Source organism: Typopeltis vanoorti, chromosome 25 (genome assembly GCF_054136105.1).
Source record: "Typopeltis vanoorti isolate ZY-2024b chromosome 25, IOZ_Tvanoo_1.0, whole genome shotgun sequence".
Lineage (NCBI taxonomy): Eukaryota > Metazoa > Arthropoda > Arachnida > Uropygi > Thelyphonidae > Typopeltis > Typopeltis vanoorti.
Window position 1 is genome coordinate 34,571,426 of NC_143573.1, and position 7,498 is coordinate 34,578,923.

The 7,498-nt window shown below is 32.4% G+C and overlaps 2 non-coding genes across 2 annotated transcripts; both read left to right on the plus strand.

Moving 5' to 3' along the window:
- Positions 1 to 230: 230 nt before the first annotated feature.
- Positions 231 to 312, plus strand: TRNAL-AAG (transfer RNA leucine (anticodon AAG)). The gene has a single exon. It is a non-coding gene; the product is annotated as a tRNA-Leu (tRNA).
- Positions 313 to 3,031: 2,719 nt separating this feature from the next.
- Positions 3,032 to 3,113, plus strand: TRNAL-AAG (transfer RNA leucine (anticodon AAG)). Its single transcript has one exon. It is a non-coding gene; the product is annotated as a tRNA-Leu (tRNA).
- The last annotated feature ends 4,385 nt before the right edge of the window (positions 3,114 to 7,498 follow it).

Here is a 7,498-nt window from a genome sequence, read left to right on the forward strand (position 1 = left end):
TTATATTCTGATATCCATGTTGTTGTATTTCTATTTAACCTGCCAAATGACGTGTGGAAGTTTTGGAGAATAAATCTGAATGTAAATTTATTGCATAGTAAATAAGACATATGAGAATAAAAAGAAATAGAAAAATAAATAAATAACATATCCATATTTAATTATATTGGAACTATACATATATATTTAAGAATATAAGTAGTTGCTTTTAGAGATTGATTATAAGTAGAGGTAGTGTGGCCGAGCGGTCTAAGGCGCTGGTTTAAGGCACCAGTCTCTTCGGAGGCGTGGGTTCGAATCCCACCACTGCCAAGTTATTTTTTCTTAAGTTACTCATTTAAAATGAAACGTTTTCTGTAGTAATATAACAATATGCTCTCTGTGAATTACAATTCTTGCAAATATTTACTGTCATAAAAAACGTTTTTTATTAATTAATTGGGTGTGCGCGCATGTAAATCTTTATACTACAAAATATAAAATACTTCTCATTTATGTTACATTTACGAATAATCATTTTAATGGTGAAATTAAAGTAATTATTTTCCTTTTTTTTTTTTTTTTTTTTAAATGAACTCAGATTCAAAGGCGTTTCCATCCAAGGCACTATTACAAGGACAACCATAATGGCTTTGCGATATACGCAAAGTATGCGGGAAATAGGAAGTACGTGCTTCTGTTCCATCATTCCTGTTATATACATTTCTGGGAAATGCTTATTAGTTGGTTGGCAGCAATTCATTGCGTCACCTTTCGGAGACATGTCTAAGCAGCAGATCACGAATGTCGACTGCTAAGAGTGGGAATAACCCGTTTGCTTCTACAAGCATTATCATCTTCTGCTATACAAATTAATATAAAACTGGTATAATATAAAAGCACACAATAATGATTTTCTTTAGGCATATTTCTAAATCTTATTTAAACACGATTAATTGACATTTAAATAAGATAAGAATCATGTTACAAGCTGTCGTGCTTATTATGCGGTGTAGGTACAAACGCTTTAACAAGGGATTTGGCTCAACCAAGCGAAATGTAACTGATGCAATAAAAGCCACACTTAATCATTCAGTTTCAATATTAAAAAAAAAAAAAAAAAGATAAATAGTCTTACTGTCTGATTAATTCATATGATTTAAGTGTGGCTTTTATTGCATCAGTTACCTATCGCTTGGTTGAGCCAAATCCCTTGTTAAGGCATTTGTACCTACACCATAGTAAGCAGGACAGCTTGTGACATGATTCTTATCTTATTTGAGTGTTAATTAATCGTGTTTAAATACGATTTAGAAAAATTAGATAATGGTCGATTTTATGGCTTGGTAAGCAAATAAATTATTCCATATAATCTAATAATAACAATACTTTATTATTATTATTATTATTTTATTTCGATTTTAAATTTGAATAAGAAAATTTTAAAACTAGGGGCAAATTAATGAGAAGTCAAAAGCACGTCTATAGATTTTGTTACTGTTCTTTTATGCAGGCAAATTTAGTTTATTTATTTATTATTCTTTCTTCTTCTTCTTCCTGATGTGGATTTTAGGCCAGGTGGCCTGTTCCGGTCTCATGCCATCTCTTTCTTGGTCTTCCGATTCTTCTTTTACCACTTATTTTGTATCTGTATGATATTTCGGTTAGTCTGCTGTTGCCCATTCAATTTAAATGTTCTATCCATTTTTGTTTATACCGTCTTATGTAGTAATTAATCGGTTTTGTATTCGGGGATTGCAAAATGTCTTCATTTGTTTTATGGTCCCACTTGGTATATCCAGCTGTTTTTTCTGAGGAACTTCATTTCTGCTGTTTGAATTCGTGTTTCATCTTTTTTTTTTTTATGATCCATGTTTCGCTTCCGTCTAGTAGAGTTGGTTTTGACAAGACATTATATAGTCTGATTCTAGTGTGTTTTTGTACTAGGGATGGCTTAAATATATTATTTATTATGTCATTTACATTGACAAAGTTTGATATTTTAGTGTCTATTTCTTTTTCTTCTTCGTATGATAAATCACATCCCATGTATCTGAAAGTATTTTTTTTTTTTGTTTAGATATTGTCATATTATATTGTTTTGAGATATCATTTAATGATTTTAATAATCTTTGTAAATCATCTGATGTAGCGAATACTATTTGATGATCTGCAAACAGTAGTGTATCTGTCTTCATTTGTGGGGTTATTGCCCGTTAAAAATAAGCTTGGTGTCTATTCACATCAGCTACGTTAAGTTTCTCAGAATTACCGCTTTGAAAACAACGCCATTGTGGTCACTCAGGAGTGGCCACAATGGCGTAAGCGGAAATATAGAATCAGTACAGAATGTTCTTGTAGAATAAATATTACTTATTAGACAAATATGAATTACCTCAGTTTTGGAAGCCCAGTCATGTGAGATTAACCAAACTTACATGACCAGCCCATAAACTAAACAGAAATTTTATTTCGTTATTTAAAAATAAATAAATACGCATGCGTATACTGCTCAAAACAATTAGGTGATATACTTGTTGTTATTCTTGTTAAAATTATTTCACGCTAAAATGTATAATTTGTTAAATTTGTAATAAATATCGATTATTTAAACAATATCTCATCAATTATACCCTATCCATAAGTAGGAAATATTTATTCATGTATAAAGTACCCAGTGGTTATAATTATCGGACAGAAACTAAATATCTCTAATTGTTTTGAGCAGTGTATATTGATCGTATATTCTTCATCCTATAATTACAGTTCGACATGTTGTAAGATGGTGGCGTGGTTGAATGTAAAAACACAATAATAATAATAATAATAATAAAATTAACAGTACATTCATGTTAAAATTATGTATATAAAATGGTAAGGGAAGTCATGCGAATAATTAGAACTACTTTAAAATATTGCCTTGGAGTATGAATTATATAAATACTTTTAAAGATTTTATTATTATGGTTGTTGTTGTTATTCATATAGTGCTTATTAGAACTACAGAGAAAATTGAAAAAAAGGTCGGAAGTAATATAATAATCAGAATAGAGGTAGTGTGGCCGAGCGGTCTAAGGCGCTGGTTTAAGGCACCAGTCTCTTCGGAGGCGTGGGTTCGAATCCCACCACTGCCAAGTTATTTTTTCCTCGATGAGTCTAAGGATTCCTGGAGTCGCCCGAAATAATAATAATAATAAAAAAATAATAATAAATGCAATGGTTTCGAGGTGTTACAGTTAAGAAGCATACCGAATTTTGATGTATTTTGTATGCTTTAAATTCGCTCTCCGAACGTTTCCATGCATTGATGTTTATTATATTTTTTATTTTATTTTATTTTTTATAGCACAATCCGATAAAAAATAAGGTAGGATGGGAAGTTGCAAGTACAGATTTTGCCTTGCAAATAATTCTACTTTCAGTTCTTTTCTACCAAATTTGGAATGCAGTTGTTTTTTTATGCCGCTTTTGGCCCTTTGAAAATTTGGAATTTATTTATAAAAAAAAATATTTTTTTTTTCAAAGGTCTCACCTACTCCCTAAAGGGACTAAAAGGCTAATGCCTTTTAGTCAGTCTCCAAAATATTTTATTATATTTTGGAGACTGCTGGGCAGTTCAGTCTCCACCCAGTAGCCAATCAGAGATAGCTGGCCCATGTCTATCACTAATTATAGCAGCCACCGATGAAGAGGCTGGCAGACAAGTGCTGCCATCTCTTGGTACCTAACCCTAACAAGATATGTTACTGTCTGAAATAATGTGGGTTCTACGGTCGATTTTCTTGAGTTTACGGGACGAAAAACACGACTTTCCGGGAGGAAAAACCCGCTTGCCCATTTATTTATTTATTTATTTATATTTTTTACATTGCTTAAGGTGACTGCTTAAGAATTAAGGTAATTGCTTAAGAATTTCATTCTAATCGGACTAATATGAAGTTGTGGGAATTGCTTGTTCCTTTGATACCCAAATCCACATCTGCTTTGTTCATTAATTCACACACACACACACACGCACACACACACACACACACACACACACACACACACACACACACACACACACACACACACACACACACTGATCTTTTTAGCCTACTTAAAATTCTAACAATCTTTTAAATGTTTATCAACATAAAAACGTCTTAAAATAAGTATCATGTAATTCATTGCGGCAGGACCTTTGCAGCTCAGTCTGCAACGACGATGCACTTGGAACAGGATTCGGATCCCGTCTAAGATACGAAGAACCAGAGCTATTCAGATGAAGGTAAGTTAACCGACCTCATACGCAAAACTGACCTCGATCTTGGGGGATACAGCAGAGGAATGGCAAATCAAGACTACAGAGCTCTTGTACATCAATGACCAGCGGATTCAACCCATCATTGGATTGGAGAAAGAGATCTTCACAGATGGATTTTTTTTTTTTGAACAAATGAAAGCTTTTAAATGAGTTGTCCGAATTGCATCGTCAAAATCTTGATTCAGTATACATCATGAAGAAAAATTAATACATGTAACAGGTATTCCGAAAAACAGAGTAATATGGTGTTTTTGGTTTTTCTAAAATAATTCTGAAATCTTAATATATAGTTTAGAATTATTTAGAGAATTTAGATTTTTTTTTTTTTTTTTTTTTTTTTTGTAAATGTATATTATTTTTAGAGCAAGGTAGTAATAGCGTTAGCAGTGCTTCAATCAGGTTTTATAAAAAATAAACAAATGTCAATTTTACCTGCTTTTATTATTATTTTTTTCCAGCCGGCTATCCAATTAGTCGATCTTTAGCGCAATAAAGTTTTCCCTTCCATCTGTAAACTGAGATTTTAATCCCACTACTGAGAAAAATTGACCTCAGAACTCACACTATTTCAAACAATATACATTTAGCTTTATGATCGCTAACAGTGCTTGCACCTGGCTTCATCTCTCACAGCAGTGCCTTCAAAATCGTCTGTTGCTATAGTCTCAACAATTTTCGACAGCTGAAGGAGCCTTCTGCCTACCGATTTCCAAAAGTCAGTTCGGGCTAAAAACAGCTTCGATTTCTAAAAGTCAGGGAATAAAAGAACTTCGCCTACTCCCTCTGGGAAATAAAAGAGGCGTTAGAGTTTTTTCATAACTTATTTTATAGTTAATTACTATCTTCACTCTATCAATAACAAATGAATTCCATTACAAATACAGATACAACATTCTGACAGTTCTAATCAGTCTATATAAGATGCGTCATTTTATTTTTACCCTCCATCTTTTACTTATTTCTTCTTCTTTTCTTTCAGTATTAGTTTATCTGCTTTGCAAAATGATTTTTTCGGTTAATCTTCGATGAAGCTTTGATTTCAGTAGCTGATAACATTCTTTCAACAGAAGTGAACTGACAGTATTCTGATTATTCCAAAACGAACGAAATGGAATTCAAGAACTTTCTAAATACCAATTCCTTTCAGAATGATTTCCTTGTCCCTTCTTGATAGTAACCCAATGGGACAGGGAAATAAAATTAAGTAACATTATCTATTATCAAATTTAAAATTGTCGTCATCCTTTCGCTCAGTGGCGTAACTAGAGCTTTTGCCGCCTGGGGCGATTCCTGAGTTTGCCGCCCCTCTCAACACACATCAAAAATACTGCAAAATGTCAAAACGACGTTTAGGGAAATAAATTAAAACACGATGTTTATGTTTATTTTGCTTGTGAGTATAGTTGTTAAAAACTACTTATTAAGTAATAAAAATTACTATAATTAATTAATATTTGGTCTCTTTCGACTAAAGGCGAGTTAACCGGTCTAATATAGAGGAAGGAGGTTTTTTCTCCCGGTAACACGGGTTTTTCATCCCTCAAAACGGGTAAACCGGTCCTTGAACACACACACGGCTACAGTCTTCGTTTATTTATTATTATTATTATTATTATTTTCTATTATTCGTATTTGTCCATGTTTCGCTTCCGTATAATATATCGGGTTTAACTAAAACATCGAATATGCTTAATCTTGTATTTCATTCTACTAAATTTAGTTTAAAGATACCATTAATTATGGATGTCTTTTTGACGAATTTATTAATTTTTATGTTTCAGATCTGTAGTTTATAATGTAGATTATATTACAAAAAAAAATCAAATTTTAAGATGAAGATAAATTGTAAATAGTAATTTTAAAATATACAAAACATTTACAAGACAAAGCTGGATTGAAAGCAATTCCTTCTAACAAGATCTTGAGCAATTTGTGATTTACTGATGATCAAAACATACATAAAAACTACAAAGCGATTATAGTGCCGGCGCGAGCACGCACATCTTTATTTAATAAAATGTATCTAGCCAGCAATGGCGGCTCGTGACTTGAAATCGTGGGGGTGCTGCAACTTTCGAAATATACATACACACTGTAAGTACAGTGTACACGTGTTTGGATAAAATATCAAAATCATGGTAAAAATTAAAAAAAAAATGAAACATGAAAATATATTGTTTATTATCGATAAAATTATACAGTTTAATATAATTGAAAATTTCTTAAAAAAATCCATTATCATAACCCCAAACTATAACAAATGTTATGTCTTTAATTGTAATGTCCAAATATTTAAAGAGACGGAGTAAACACGATAAGCACTACGAACACTCTACTACTGGTGCAAACTGCATATAAACAACAGTGGAACTGCGCGACGGACAGTGCCGCATTACGCTAATAGTTCGCATCTCACTATGACGTACATATGCTTGCGCGCGTAGCAATATGACACTGTGGTAAACACAGTGCTGCTAGCGCCCTCCTAAGTGCTACAAGATGGATTTTTATTATTTTTTTATACAAAATAAGATAATTGTATAGGATTGTTGATGATAAAATTAAATATTACAAGCAAATATAAATAAATCAATAAATATATTTATATATCGAGAAAAATTGGGGGGTACTGCATTTCCTCAGTGCCTATGCACGAGCCTACCCTTCTAGCCAGTATAGAGTAGCATCTAAATTTATAGAAAATTATAGGAATAACAAAGCGATCCTATTTGCCTTGTTATTTCTACATTTTGCCTATAATTGTTAAAATTTGGTTTTAATAAGAAAATTCATAATGTGTGAACATAAAATTTATAAATTTTTCTCTCCTCTCAAACTCGCTGGATTTAGGAAGCTTTAAGATGCAGAGTGTTATCGTGTGGCTAAGTGAAGGATTTAGTTTGTAAACCTCTAAATGATACTGCAGTCGTAGAACTTCGGATTCAAAGTTGGAGTTTACGAGTATGCTACATCTTCGAGAATGGAAAGTTGTGAGCTGCGGTTTTTTCTTGAAAACTAAAGTCTTTCAAATCCTCAGGGGTATCCAATACATTCATGGGCCAATCTATCGACATTGTAGAACATTGCCAATCAATCTCAGAACAGCTTGAACATAATAGTAGCGGGTCTGATATGGAAATGATACGGTAGCGAAAAAATTAATCCGAACACTCATTTTAAAGAAAAATTTTAATAAGTACAATTAAGAAAGTA